This window comes from Lagenorhynchus albirostris, chromosome 14 (genome assembly GCF_949774975.1).
Source record: "Lagenorhynchus albirostris chromosome 14, mLagAlb1.1, whole genome shotgun sequence".
Taxonomy (NCBI): domain Eukaryota; kingdom Metazoa; phylum Chordata; class Mammalia; order Artiodactyla; family Delphinidae; genus Lagenorhynchus; species Lagenorhynchus albirostris.
The window spans coordinates 42,828,891-42,845,537 of NC_083108.1; positions in this window are offsets into that span (position 1 = coordinate 42,828,891).

The window sequence follows — 16,647 nt, forward strand, 5'->3', positions numbered from 1 at the left end:
ATTTAGGTGTTTTAAGGAAAACAGAAGTTCCTCACCTAACAAACCTTGAGTGATATCTTTTAAAAATAGTAATTCAAACTCATTCCTATTTAAAAATAGTAAACAAAACCTCCAGTGTATCATTCAGGGTCCTAGAAGGCAACTGTATCCAACTCAGATGGTTCAAGAGACTTTAACTGAAGGCGCTACTTGTAGAAGTGTGGATGGTGTAAGGAACAGAGAAAGAACATTAAGCACCAGAGACCAGAGACTACCAGTAGCAGCGGGAAGCTACTAACAACTTTAGGTCTGAAGGGACAAGTGTGGGGACAGTATTCCTTGGGCCCAGTGCAAGATGGAGCCAAGAGCCAAGGATGAAGGGGACCTGGCAGGAGCTGTCATCATGGGTGGGAATGAGCGATGTGATACCACTGCCCAAGTGAAGCAGCAGGGAAGAACAAGCACAGCATCTTTCCCCTTCTGCCTTCTAATCTCCCTGTGATTCTTCCCCCTGAGCACCCTGAGGAGAAAGCAAGAGAATGAAAAAAATAGCTATGGGGAACGGGCAAGACATGGTGGTGGTGCAGGGGAATATCAGCACAGTTTGGTGTCATTTTAACATACTAAAATGCCAAGATCCTCTTTTTATTTTTATACCTAACCCTGGGGATGATCTTTGAAATAATTTTTGAGTGAAAACACTTTTGTACTGTGTAGCCTGGAGCAAAATTCCTCAGGAAATTTTATCTGCACTCTCATAAAATGAGACAATATTCTTCTCATAGAATCCCAGTGACTCACTTTGCTGAAGGTTCTATACTTCTTCAACTTCCTGCACTGGCCACCTCTCTCCTCCAGCACCAAACTGCATATTTCATAACTGAATTAGACATCTTTTCCCTTTACATCGCTGCTTCTGTTAAGAATATCATCTAGGCCTATATGTAAACTCCTGTGAAAGGATATTTCTTTTCTGATTTGTTCTCTGCTTAACTCAACAACTAGCCCAAATGTGGGAAGAGTATTATAAAGAACTATTCAATAAATAAATGAATTCATAATTTCATGAATTTCCATATTAATTTTGAATCCTTTTCTTTCTTGTCCCTCAAATCTAGTTGTTTTAGATTTTGTGAATGATCTTTCAAATTTATCATTTGTATTCCCACTATCTCAATCATAATTTATACCTTTATTAAATTTCTTTTTTGATATTGCAATATCTTCTATAACTGCTTATTTCCATTCTTTTCTATATTGTAACTTCTACCCAAAGCATCAGGATTGATTTGCCAAAACTGTAGGTCAAAATTCCAATTCTGTAATTATCCAGAACAAAGAAACAAAAAGCTGGGAAAATGTACATAAATTTTTCTAAAATTTTTATTTATTTATTTATTTTTGGCTGCATTGGGTCTTTGGCACTGCACGTGGGCCTTCTCTAGTTTCAGCGAGTGAGGGCTACTCTTCATTGTGGTGCGTGGGCTCAGTAGTTGTGGCTCGCGGGCTCTAGAGCGCAGGCTCAGTAGCTGTGGCATATGGGCTTAGTTGCTCCGTGGCATGTGGGATCTTCCCGGACCAGGGCTTGAACCCATGTCCCCTGCATTAGCAGGTGGATTCTTAACTACTGAGCTACCAGAGAAGCCCCAGGGAAAATGTACATAAATTCTTAACTAAAGTTAATAGAATCACAGATTTTTACCATTTTTGTTTCTTTATCAGCATTTTCTATACCTTATACAATTATCTTGTATTGCTTGAATAATAAAATTAATAAAACAGCCTTGTGCTTTAACTGGTTTTTATATAGGACTACCTTTATATTGGTCACTCAATGGAGTAAACAAATTCAATGGATTATGAGGGACTAGAAAAAACATGTCATAGATGAGTGTTGGAAATAATACACTTTATTTGGGAATTGATTAAAAGCTAGTTTATAATGATTCAATTAAAACATTCCTATTATATCCCTTGATAATAAATCTATTGATTACAGCTTTTGAGGTAAAGTCTTATTTTTTTTCTTTTTGATTCGACATCTACTAGAACATACGTCATAGTGTCTGTTATGTTCTAGAAATTGTTTTACATATTAAGAATACAACCAAGTTCCCTGACTTCATGGACATTTATTGAGTGAGGAAAAACAAACGTTAAACAAGTTATTAAATAGGACAATTTCAGAGATTAATAAAGAAGAAAACAGACTAAAGTAATAATGCATGTGGGGGAGGAAGGAGGCTGCTCGAGTCAGTGGTCAGGGAAAGCTTTTCTAAGATGTGAAATTGAATTGAAGCAGAGGCAGAATTACCAAAGGAAGCCGGTGATGTAAAATTTGGGGCATGTAAATCTAAAGAAAATGTTAAGATGAATGGTTTATAATTCATCTCCTTAGTATAGTAAAAATGAAAGTGATGTTTATGCTGATGAAATAACTAGGGCAAAGGCCCTGGGGTGGCAAAAAGCTTGGTGTGTTAAAGAAATAGAGAATTCATGGTACAGTACCTACAAACGGGAATGAGAGAGGTGGGGGAGAGAGAGAGAGATTGAAATGTAAGAAGATGAGGCTTCAGAGAAAGACAGGAGACTGGAGATGTGAGGACTTCTAAGCCATGGGGAAAAAAGAATGTGTGTGTGTGTGTGTGTGTGTGTGTGTGTGTGTGTGTGTGTGTTTTCTAAGTGATGAGGCTCCTTTAGAGGACCTTAAGCAGAGGAGTGGTGAAATCATATTCAAGTTGTAAGACATCACTGGCTGCTGTTTGAATAACAGAAAGACAAGAGAAGCCGAGGAATCAGTGTGGAGACTATGACAGTCATCTAGGAAAAGTGACAGTGGCCTGTTCATACAGCTCAGGACAAAGCTCAGGATCACTGGTTGGTTTCAACACTGGATAAGTATATTAAAGTTTATCAGAAATGTCATTTTCTAAAGAACTGTTATTGGTATGGGGCCAATAAGTGTAATTTTTTGCTTTATTTATTGAGATGCCTGTGGACCTGAAAAAAGAAGGAAGGAAGATTAAAAGGTCCAGTGAAAATGCCCTACAAAATTTACCTGGGGCAATTTTATGCTTTCATTATCTCTGGCCTTGTTCACAGCACTTATTTATTTATGTGATGTTAAAATAAGTGGATTAAAAAATTATATTATCAACTCAATGTTTTCTTAAATGATGTCAAATATCTACCACTAAATATTAAATATACAAATTGAAATACAAGAATTTTCTATTAAATATATATTGATGTCCATTTAATGAAATTTGAAAGTTTAATATGCTCATTCAATGCCTTTTTAATTTTTTTTTCAGGAAGCTTTGATACCATGCAGAGAGAATCAAATGATTTTATTTTAAATTATATTAAATATAGTCAAAATATATCGAATTGTCAAGTTTTTACTTCTCTAAAGTATTGAATTTGTGGGCTTTGTTTTATAAACTCCTACATCTTATTTATAAGCTATAAAATATTTCTAAAGAACTAAGGTGAACACCCTCCTAGGGCTTATTTTTCCCCATTTAAAAGAAAATCACTTTATGATATTTCTCATTCTTCTTCTTTTGACTGACCTTGACTCATCATTTCTGAGAATTAATGGAACTCAGTCACCTGAACTTTTCTCAATTCACATTTCTCTAGTTTGGGTTTCTTGACAAACACAGAAGTTACGTGATTTATTTGAAAGGGAAAAAATGACCTCACACATGGCATACATAACTACATGTTGAAAAACAAGAAAAGCCTCGAAAAGAATAAAATATATAATAGGTCACATTGATCAGTGACAGTGAAGAATTACTGTAGGGATTTCTGACCCATACAGGTCCTCACACAGCTTCAGAACCAAGGCTTTGATTCAGGAAGAGGAGGCTACTTTGGTGTGATTTAAGGCTGCCAAAATCTCTCCCCACCTCAAGTCCCCCTTTCTAGTTAGAATTATGGAGCTGGAGGTAGGCTTTAGAGAACAAAACCAGCTTCCTTAATTTTCCAATTAGAAACACGAGACCCAATGTGGTGAGCAGAGGGGTTGCAGGTGAGTTACTCTGGGAAGCAGACACTGAGAAGGAAATTAGCAATTAGCCTGTAGGACATTTATTGGGGGAGTGCTCTTTCAAATCAACATCCTGGAAGGGTGAATGAAACAGAACAGGCAGAGGGAGAAGCTGAGCCGGAATAAAGCCACAACAAAGGTCACAGTTCCACAGCTCTGGGTCTGGGATGGCCTTGCAGAGTTGGGCAAAGGGACCTATGTACACCTGTATTCACCAGTCGCTGGATACAGGCCACCTTTGAGAATGGGGCATGAAGGACATGATCTTAGATGAGGCAGCCCTCTTCAGCCAAAAACAATCTGTGGAGGGGAGTGAGTGTTTCCATGTTAATCTGGCTGGAGTGGCATCTGAGTGCTGCAACATCTGTCCATTAGACCGTATCACCTGACTCCTGGTTCTGTGCTCTCAGTCTGCTGGAACGGCCTAGGTGCAGAACTTAGCCGAGATCCTGACACGTAATAAGCACTCAATATGCTTATTGGAAGGCTCCTCTTGTCCCCCTCTCCACTCCCACCTACTACTTTGGGTTAAGGCATGTCTTGGAACTACCTTTTGCTTAAACCTTGATCATCAAAGCCCTAAGTGACTCAGACAAGAGAGAAATAAGTAGAATAGTGAGGCCTGGGCAAGGCCAAGTGTATGGGAGTTGTTCGGGGCCTGGAAATGAACATGGACACCTCAAAAATGAGGTACAGCTGTAAGGAAATAGACTTCTTCCCTGGAATTTTGAAAAGAACACTTCTCGCACATACCAGAGATGTCTCAGCACAAGAAGAAGATCTGGAAGCAGTTAGATCAGACCGTGCATGTTTAAGTGCAATCAGTGCCTGGTGCCAGGTGTGAGAATATGGACAAGTAAAGAAGACTGCTAGAGTGGGTTTTCCAGCCAGAGGGGCCAGAGAGTAAAGACCCTAGACTCAAACTAGGAGTTTACCTAGTTCATCCTCCAAAGAAAATTCATGGGGGAAAATATAATCAGAACTTCATAGTAATCAGTTAACAATCAAGTAATCAGTTTAAAAAATAAGTTAAATTAAATTTAGCCTTTCAAAATGCCTTAACTGCTGTGTTAGGTCAAAATATCCCCTGTATATGTATAGAGAGCAGCTGGCAGGAATATGCTGACACAGAGAATATTCCACATTAGCTGCTCAATATTATTTCCAAGATGGGTAGCAGCAAACATCATTATGCCACCAGGACGGTACAGAAAAGGCAAATCTCTCACATTGGGTGAGCTGCTGGCACAGGTTTAAAGCCAGGCATAAGTCCTCAGATGCCTTCTTCTGACCATTCTTTTTGGAGCTCACTGTAGTATCTCTTCCTTCTAGCTCCCACTGGGGAATTTTGATTAAGTACTTTCACTGATTTACCAGTCACATTGTGAGGTGTATCTCAACTCAAAATTTAGGGCATGACAAATATGAGATTCTATATTCTTATGATATGATTCTAATTTATAATTTTGATTCTAATCTTATGATTCTAATTTCTTATGATATGAAACCAAATATATTAATCCATTGTAAAAGCAGACCAAAATATTTTGGCTACCTGCAACAGTGATGCAGCAATTTATCCTTTTTATCATCTCACACAATAAATAATCTGGAAGTAGGCAGTTCCAGGATTGGTAAAGTGATTGAATAGTATTAGTGCCCTAGACTGGCATCTCAGCCATTCCCTTGACCTTCTTTACCTCCTGATCACAAAATAGCTGCTAGAGTTTCAGGTATTGCATCCACACATATAAAATACATGTGATATAAAATAAAGAGGACAAATATGGGCAAAATGAGGCTTTCTTTTGTCAAAAAGAACGAAGACTCTTCTTACATGTCATTGGCCAGAACTGGATCATACGTTGGGCTGGCTGGAAACTGTCTTTCAAAAGGGAAGGCTGCTTTAAGCTTACCACAGTGGGCATGTGGCCATCTCAACACAAATCAGGATTCTTTATAACGAGGAAGTGGATGGGGTGGGAAGGAATGATTCTAGGTTAGGCAATTAACCATATTTGGCACATAACATAAGGAAACCTTAAAATGTAATAGGAGAGGATAATGGGATCAGGGGAATTCAATTTTCCCCACTTTTGTGTATGTTTAGAAATTTCCACATATAAAGCCTAGTTTTTTATCATTCAGTAGCAGTAACCTTAGAAAGTTTGATTTAACATATACTCAAAAATCAAAACAAAGTTTTACTTTTCTCTTAAAAATATAAAATAGGGCTTCCCTGGTGGCGCAGTGGTTGAGAGTCCGCCTGCAGATGCAGGGGACGCGGGTTCGTGCCCCGGTCCGGGAAGATCCCACATACCGCGGAGCGGCTGGGCCCGTGAGCCATGGCCGCTGAGCCTGCGTGTCCGGAGCCTGTGCCCCGCAACGGGAGAGGCCACAACAGTGAGAGGCCCGCGTACCGCAAAAATAATAATAATAATAATAATAAAATAAAAATAAATAAATAAACTAGGAGAGCAAAGGAAGAAGAAAATAACTTCAAATGGGTTCCTTCCCCTTTCTCTACACTTCTCACTATTTCTCTCCTCATTTCAGGTCTTCTAGCTCATGCAGCTTCAGCTGAGAGCTGGCGGCTTGTTTAGGAATCATAGGCACTTTCTCACTTTGCTCCACTTTGACAGGGAAGTGTTCATAGAGGCGCAAAGGGTTAAGTAATATTTCCAGAAGAGCATGGGGGTGGTATTACAGATATGGAGAAGGAAAATGATCAGGGCTCAGGGCGAGCAACCTGTGTGCCATTGTGGCTCCAACCTGGCTGGTCATATGGAGATCATGTGCGAGCCAGGCAGCGTATTCATGAGAAAGCCCAAGGTGCCCTTGAGAGGCACAATCACAGCAAACATCAAGAGTATCCCGTCTATCCAGGGCCATGTTCCGTAAGCATTCATCACACAATCTAGTCTCCTTAATCAGGAACTCAAGGGGGAAAGGGAAAGAAGCTGACACAAACTCGGTTCAGAGACAGTAACTGGGCTCAGGAAAAGGTTATCACTAAGTGATAGTCAATTTTTTTCTGTACCAGACCTTAGGAACATGGGCTAGCATGTTGAATAAGAAGAGCTAGGTAAAGAAGCCATCCAATGAAGCTTCTGTATCATCACAGAGATGCACTAATCTGAGGACAAAAGTACAGGAACTTACATGTATTAAATATCTACTGCACGTGTGTGTGTGTGTGTGTGTGTGTGTGTGTGTTTGTATAAGGTGAGCGTAAAGAATACATTTTATGTTTTGATTTCTGTATATTCTTTAAATGTCCATTATGTGATATGATCTATCTATGTGATACATACAATATTTAATTTTCCTTATAGCTATGCTAGACAAGGATATTTTTCTCTTAGTGGGCAGATGAGGAAACAATCAGAGCAAGAATTAACTTGTCCAAGGTTTATCACCAGGCATCATATCAAGAATTATAACATGAACTGCACTTGTCACTAGGGGTCAATAAAGAGCTAACCCTTGGGGATAAATAAATGATTTAAACTCTGAGGCGGAAGATGTGGTCAATCATGGTTCTTCACATCTGCTTGAGGGGAACCTCTGCCATTCGATAGAACCATAGGGAGGAATCTGACACAGCATGCCAGTGATTCTGCTGCAAAACGGTGAGGTTTCTGAAAGCTAATATTTTATTAACAGTTGTTATGACTCTATTGAACCCCCAGCTGCTGCAGTCTGAGGAGTATTACATTAGATAATTGATGATACAGAAAAGCAGATGAAAAGTTGATTCTTTGTTATGCTAGAAAATCAGAAAGTGTTAAAAAACCACCACCGCACTGATAGGGGGATGTCAAAGGGGTACAGAAACTACTGGAAGAGATCCCAATAGTCAAACCTGCAACTATTTGAGCAACAAAATAAAGTAATATTGGATCATAACTCAAAGTATAAAGTAAATATCCATGAGTCCACACTGATATAAATGATATTGACTGCACAAATAAATGGGGAAGAATATACAAACCTCCGATGAATAGTATTTCAAATAATTTATGTAGATATACTGTTCTCAAAAGTGCAGCAGACCTCAAGCCTGGGCTATGCACAGAAGGAAGTATCGAGTATCTTAAGCGGGGTAAAGGACTATCTTTACATTGAAAAACCTGACACACACTACCTTATCCAGGTGCTCAAGGTCAATGTCAACAGTGATACGTCATGTTGATTGTATGTATCCTTGGTATGATGTAATAACAATGGCACTTTATCTCTGAGGTCTTCCTCACATAATCCTAGTCTAATCATAAGAAAAAATCAGATAAATTCCAATAGAGGGCATCCTACAAAATATGTGATTGTGGTCTTCAAGAACTGTCAAAGTTAACAAAAACAAGGAAAGTCTGAGAAACTGTCCCTTCCAAGAGAAGCTTATGAAGATATGACCACTAAATGTAATGTGGTGTCCTGGGTGGGATCCTGGAACATAAAAAGGACATTAGGGAAAACTAAGGAAATGTGAATATAGTGTTGGCTTTAGTTAATAATAATACATCAATATTATTTCATAATTAGGGAAATTGGATTGGTTATATGGGAAATCTCTGTTCTATTTTTATAACTTTTTTAAATATCTAAACCTATTCTAAAATATAAAGTGTATTATTTTTTTAAAAAGTTGCAGACAACAAACTAGTAGTTGCCAGAGGGGAGGGAAGTGGAGGAATGGGTGAAAGAGGTGAAGGGGATTAAGAGAAACAAACTACCAGTTATATGAGTCACAAGGATGTAATATACAGCAGAGGTAATATATTCAATTATATTATAATAACTTTGTATGGTGCATAATGTATAAAATTTTCAAATCACTGTGCTGTACACCTAAAACTAATATAATAAGTCAACTATACTTCAATTAAAAAAATGTTGATCCATGAAAGTGTCTGTGGTATAAATAGAATAAAAAGCAGGACATGCAATTATATGTCCAGTATGCTGAAAGTCTGAAAATGGAAGCATGTATTAGGAAAAAAATAATAGGAACACAACAAAGCTTTTATAATATCTGTGTTTAGGTGGTATGACTATGGTGATTTTCCCCTATATTTATCAGTTTGCCAACTTTCTTTAATGATACGCATTGATTTTATAATAAAAAGAAAAGCAAGAAGATGCTTCATGGATCAAAGAACTAAGAGATGCATTTTTTCTAGACGTAAGGATTTACAGAGCAGAGACTTGGCAGTGTTCCTTTGATATAAAGTATTTAAAGGAACACACAACACTGGCAAAGTCATCAAAATAAAAATCAAAGCAAGAACAAAATCACAGCACAGTTATAGTTCCAGCTAATGCCTATATTTAATAGCTACCTCATAGAATAATTTTTAGCTTTTGTGATAGTTTCAGACTTACATATGATTTCTATTTTATTTTTTTTAATTTTTAATTTTTAGTTTTTAGATGTTTTAGGACTCTAATGTCCTTCATACGGTCAACATAAAACACTGACAATGGATGAACAATAGGGGAAAAGACTCTTCAGCAAAGATCTTCTCGAACTCACGGCATCACTGGTCAAACACCAGAAAGAGAACAGTCACGTGAAGAAACAGTAAGGGAATTTAACACAGATTTTTAGTTTAACAACATAACTGAAAAACAAAACTAACCAACCAACCAACCAACCATTCTTCTACCCACTGAAAGGAAAGTAAAAGTGAATCAGAGAGCTTCCAAATCTTGTGAAGCAGCTTAAAAAGGGAGAGGGGAGGGGGAAGGGGAGGCACACAACTGTTGAGAACGTAACACTCTAATGCACAAGGTCAGGGATCCTAACAAATTCTCAAAGTCTCAACATATACCAACAAGAACCGTATTATTAGAAACATAAAGGTACAGAGATATAAATGCATAAAGATATAAACTATTTGGTATTAAAAACAGACCTTGCTATATAAACATATAGAAAGTCACTTTTATCGCTTTATGAGAATAACCGTATAAAGAAAGTCCAGAAGACCCCACTGCTGTCATCTTGCAAAGGATCAAAATTCAGCACCTAGAGGGCTCCACCCACCCTCCATGCTGTGTGTCTGTGTGTCTCTAAAAACAACAACCTGCAATTTGCATATAATTAAACCCACAGGCAGCTTTGAATATGAGATCTAGGCAGAAAAAGTAGCAGCAAAGACAACAGTAGCTGGAATTTGGTAGAAAAGCAAGAGAAGACTTTTTAAAAGCTTCCAGTTCAAGTCAGAATTAAGGTTAATTTTCAACAGCTTGGGATAGCTGTGGATGTTTTGCTGTTCTCTGAAAAAAGAAGAAAATCTATCATAAGTATGTTCATTCGAGAAAAATACTGTGTTTGTTTAGTATTTTAGACATGCCCAAGTGACTTTCAATTTTGTGCACTGTTCAAGGGCAGAGTGTATATTGGTTAGGATGTGCTCATAGCTGGTGCATCTCCAAAAAATGCTTCATGAAGGCTGCCAGCTTCTGACATCTTCGATGGTGACAGCATTATGCAGAGAGGCCCGAATGCCTCCCACGGACCCAGAAGAACCACCAATGCAGCCGTTAAGAACAGGAACATCTGGTTGAGCATCAGGACGACCCTCCTTCCCGTCACCAGCTCCTGCGAGAGTCACGGCACCTGAGGCCATCGTGTCCAACCTCCCACCTGAAAGCCCCCGCAGGTGGCCAGGAGCGTCACACATCTCAGTCATTAGAAAATTCCTTTCCAACCCAGTGAAGGACCATCACGCTCACAGGTAACCTAGGTTAGCTCAACTCTTCGATGAGCCTGCCGTGCAGGGGGCAGGGAGCGGGCAGCTGTTCTCATGCGTGAGAACATACATTTTTCATGGAGCTGACAGAATTAACTACAGTCTCTGACGTTCGGGGGAGCAGCAGTGTCCGTTCTTACACCGAACGGGCTGTGCCAGCTGCACCAGAGCGGGGACGCACCTCTGTGCTGTCAGAGCAGATGGTCAAAGGCAATTTTGACCAAAGTCCTAGAAGGTGTGGCCCCCCATGCTCCCGGCCGTGGGATCGCGCTAAGGGGCCTGTAAGCAGCAGCGCGAGCACCCCCGTAACAAACGGTCTTTCCCAACTAGTTACAATAACTGCTACTCCAGGATGCGCAGGCTTCTAGATGTGTCTCCTTCAGCATCTGAAAACTAAACCAATTCTCTGACAAGCTTCTGGATGGGACATGTACTCACCTATGCCCTTTCAGGGAGATCATACTGAGTTCAAGAGCTTTGTCAAGACATCTTTTTTCTAAAGCATCATCTCCTTTGGTGTTGCCAATGTGGAATGGAATATTCCTCTTGCTTCTATTCTGGGGCTCCACTGAACATCAATTGTAATAGTAGCTTTTCCTTTTCGACCACTTTCCAAAATTATAGTTCTCTTCTTCTGTCTAGCAGCTTTGGATGGTTCCTTCACCGATGGAGAAGTTATCCACTGGTACTGTCTCGCCCAGCCGTGGCTGGAAGAAGCTCTGGATACAGATCAGGGGCAGAGGGTGCTCAGGAGCGCCGCCCAGTCCACCCCGCGGAGGCGGTCGGCGTTAACTCCAGCAGGCCCTCCCGCAGGGAAGCGCGCAAGGTGGGCAGAGGCACTGAGTCCTGCAGCGCGAACAGGTCCTCACAGCACGGGAAGAAGTCGGCCCCGGTGTCGCAGCGCAGCTTCACCGAGTGATTATGGCCCGAGCGCAGCTCCGGGGACGCAAGCTGTGGACATGATGCCCACACCCGCCTGGGGTCCCCGGCTCGCCTCCCGGCCCCTCGGGCGCTCACCGCCCGGCGGCTGCGGCCCCGCAGCGTGCGCAGGACCCGCGTCGCAGCCAGACGACGTAGGGCCACGGGCCCCACCTAGGCCAGCCCGTCAATGCCGCGCTCCCGTGCCGAATCGCTGGCCCTTGGCGCCAGCCTCATCGCCCTCCGCGTGTGGGGATGCCTGATTTCTATTTTAGAATACTCTTTACAACATGAATTATACTTGTATGGGAAGTGTCTGTAAACTCACCTGTGTACTATATTAAATGACAGTGATTATGAGGTTCTGAAACAAAAAAACATCACCTTTCTTTATATGGTAACATTATACTTATATACAACTATAAGTATAAAATATGGTTTATTTAAAAATACATGTTCACATTCCTTGTTCCTATTACTTACACATCTGCTATATGTGCATGGTAGTTGTAAATGACACTCAGTAATAATAGACAATATGTTTATAGTCTTTTGACTGCCACACTATTCCTGATAGTAGACTATATAAAAGTGCATTTCTTAAAATGATACATAAACAGAATGGGAAAAGAAATCTTGGAAGCACAATATTCTTCACCATAGAAGTTCATTACAAGGTAGGTAGATGCTCATCATAAACTATATAAAAGCATGTGGTCTATGTAAATATAAGAATGTATTCCTCAAGTAGTGTATCATGAATAAATACCAGAAAGTTAACATAAGGAATCAGTGAGCACAATTTTTAAAAATTGCTAAAAAATAATTGATGACTAAGATACATATACAGCCGAGGCTGAATTGAATCATATTTAGACCTAATGTTAAATGAGAACTACAAATTCATCTTTATTAGTTTTTACACATTTTTACAAATCGAATATTCAAGATATTTACTCAAAGTTTACCCCATGCTTTAGGAGCTCAAGTGTGTTTTTAAATAAATGTGTGATTATCTCCATTAAAACCACTTCAACATAATTATTTTACATGTGATTTTTTTCCTGGCCAAATTCATTTTATTACCCAGTGTATTGCCTTAATAATGTAATAATGAACTCCTTCTTGCTGCAATCAACAAGACGGTGTGGTGTGCTCTTTTTAATCAAATATGTTGCAAATGGGAAAATTAGATATCAAGTAAGAAAATGGGTTGTTTTCATTATAAAGCTAGCGTTGGCACTAATTAGATTGTGTTTACACAACTACATATCAAAGCATAGAAATAAATACACATCATAGAGTTCAACAATAACTGGCTGGCCTTTTGGTCTCTTTTTCAGCAGTCCAACTATGGCCTTTGTAGGTGATGCTCCCAAACTTGCAGCATGCCACTGGTGGCAAAATAAGTGCATGTAATGAAAGCAGCTGCTGAGATGCCATAAACTGTTTCACCAGCCAGAGGTGACAACCTCTTAAAAGCACTGAAAGCTTTAATGGAAGCAGTTTTGTTTACCTGCAGGAAGCAAGACTTCTTGCTTGAAAAGACTAATCAGTTCTTTCATCTGATAGAAAATTTAATTGAAGACAACATCCAGAGGTGAAAATATTGTTCAGCTAGCTGCTTCTCTTGCCATTCTGTCATATTAATTGGGATTGTCCTAATATTTTCATTGCTGAATTCACTTGACAGAATCACTAAATTACATTAAAGTTGTTTAAGCATTAATTCTGTGAGAGGCAATCTTTTTAAATTTGAGTAGTATGTAGAAAGCATGAAACGGATATATTAGAAAGATAATTTCATAATTCTTTAACAATGCAATATAGTGTCTACTTCCATTTACCCATGAGGTGTGACACTCATCTCACACTCCTATCAGTAATATGGGTAATATGTTTTGAAGCAAATGTTTACTCTGAAGTTGACATGGAATGTTTATTAATCATTTTCTTCTGTTTTCTTGTCTCCCATGAGAAGAGATGTGGTATTTTTACTTCTTTTGTACATGCTCAATTGTATAATTAACAGCAATAGATTACTATTTCCAGATTACTGTTTTCCAGCAATAGCTTACGTTTCCAGAATGTAAAGAAAAAACAATATTGAGGAAAAAAGCCTCTATAACCTGTGTACTACACCATCCGATCACTCTGTTAGGCACTGTTTCTGGAACTGTAAACTGTCTCCATAGAATCTTCTCCCAGTGGGGTTGCCATACTCTTAAACTCTACCTGAGGACAACTGGACAATATTCTTCCATTGACTAACATCCAAGTGTGTTGTGCTCTGTTTCTTACATTCTACCTACACGCTCAAAAGAGAAATTTAGAAGTCACAGGAGAGTCTCCTCGCACTTTTAATATCAAGTCCTACATCATTTATCTCTGAAATATTTTTCAAACATCTCTTGCATTATTTTGTTTCACTTCCAAGCCATGTTGTATCACATAGAGGCTATGGCACCAGCCTTCGCAACGCTGTTGCTAGTTTCTTCACACTGCCATTAAGTGACCTGCTTAAAATTTACACCTGCATTTTAGTACCACTTTGAAACTCCATAAATAATTCCCATAGTGTCTATAGGTGTCATCTAAGCTCTCCAGCATGGTTTACAATGACCTTTGTCATCTGACTCCTATTCGCAGGTACCTCCTGTCTTCATCCTGTAGTTCTCCCTACCAAGCACTTCACTTAGCACCTGAACATACACCACCCTCTGGCTTACTTTCATGCTTCCTTCATATTCTCCAGTCTGCTGGAAATGCCCCACACCCCTACTCTAAGCTTTAGGTGTACGCCCTCCCCTCCAGGCATTCTTCCTGAGACAATCGCCCTTCACTGAACTCTTTACTTTTTCTATGTTATAATGCATCTGTTGTTTTCCTCAGTCATTGCCCTTATTATAAGGTATTTGTTTCCCTCATCAGTGAGTTTTTTAAAATGAGGACTAGATCTTTTCATCTTTGTAGTCCCGTTACCTTAGCATGGTGCCTGACACATACCAGGTGCTTGTTAAATGCTCAGGGATGGCTGAATGTGTTTCAGTTGTAGAATGATTTTTTGATCTACGCTTTTTTGGTTAAAATCTTTTTTTTTCCCAGAATGACCAGGTAAACTGCTCTTTATTGATCATCAACTTTTCCCAAATTTGTCAGCAATTTTAATCAGTCAGGAAAGTACACTCTGGAAGTTACTTATTTAAGAATAATGAAGTCAGAGATACCTTGGCCAGGAAAAAGACACAGACACAGACACAGGGCTGCTCTCCCTGAAGCATCAGTGTTCTTGCTGCCTAGAGGCCTGAACTCCACTGTTGAAAAACCAGATGCCTCTGCTACTGTGGTTCCCCAGAGATCTGATGTCCTCATCTCACACAGCTCACAATTCCATAGTTGATGGAACGCTAAGTGACATAGATGATCTTGGGCTGAGGGGAGCCTGGGAAAGGTCATTCTGTCTTTTCAGCCTTCACATTAGATGATGTCAAGTTAGAAGACAGAGAGTGTTGTATGAGGAATCTTGTAATATCCCGCCACACCCTCAAATGTATAGTTGAAAGAATTAGCATTTTTTGAGCCAATAGAAATCAATCTATCAACAGCTTACAGCTGTTTTCTCTGGAACCTTGGGCACTAGAAATAACAATGGCAGAATTCTGAAAATTGTAGTGTAATGCCTTTACAGAGTTTTCTACCAGTCCATATTGTTGGCTTCTAAGGAAACCTAAAAACTCCATCTTTAACCACTTCCCCATCCCTTATCTACTATTATTCCATCCACAGAATTAGGAAATGTTGATGTAGACAGGTGGAGTGCTAGAACACAACTGCATCTCAAATGGGCATCATCTCTTTCAGGGCTCCAAAGCTTTAGGAATTCTTGCTAATGAGTGTGATTCGCTCTCAGCTCCTTCCCACGCCCAAGAGAGATTTCAGCTCTTCTGTGAAATTCAAAGAGAAGCCATCTTTTGGGATTCAGACAATTCGAAATCCATTCGTTCCTCCCTCAATGGCACAGGGCCTGGGTGTGCTCATGAGTGGACTCTTGGCTCCTTAGGCTTGGATTGTTGGAGTAGGTGAGGACCGCAGTAACACTTAGGAAGAAACACTGCTTCCTTTATGAATTTCTGGTCTTCAGGATGTTTTCCCAGAACTTGTTTTCCCCTCAATATTATATTGTTAAGAGACAGAGGTCTTTCAAGAAAGAGAAGTCACTTAGACTTCCTATTAGCTTAGGAAAACAGAGGTTTCCACAAGGCCTAGGGTGTGTGTTAGGAAAACCACATGATAATAAAGACTTCTATTGTCAGGATTGGTCCTCTGCACATGAATTTTTCTTGTAAAAGATGATTAAAACCATTGTAGGTGGTTGGACAAGGATGAGACTCTTGGTGGTCAGGATTCTGCTTCTTTGGCCAAAGGGTACTATTTATTGTTATTAACATGGTATATATACTGGGTTTCCTAGCCCAAATGCTCTTTGCAATGCATAAAAGTGGGGAAAATAGGACAAACCAACCAAAACAGGATAACTTCAATTTATCGGTGTGCACTTGAAAGTATACATGCACTGATCCTTTGTACATGTAGTTCTCCTAGGAAGTTTAGGAGTTATAACAGAGTTGCTATCTAAATGTGCCTTGCCATAAGTCACACTCAAGTGATTGTGAACTCAAATAGCAATTACTGTCTGTGGACTTCATTTGGTAATTTATCAGATAAAATCTTGTGATATCTGTTTCATTGTTGCCTTGAATTTTTACTTAAGTATTTTAGTGATGTTTAATATTTCACCTATTTCTCTATCTTATCTTTCTTACCAGATTATGATTCTCTAAGAACAGGGACAGAATCCTTTTTTTTTTTTTTGTATCCCCATTCTGCCTGGCCCAATTTTTTGGAATTGGGTAAGAACTCAATAAATATTTACCAATG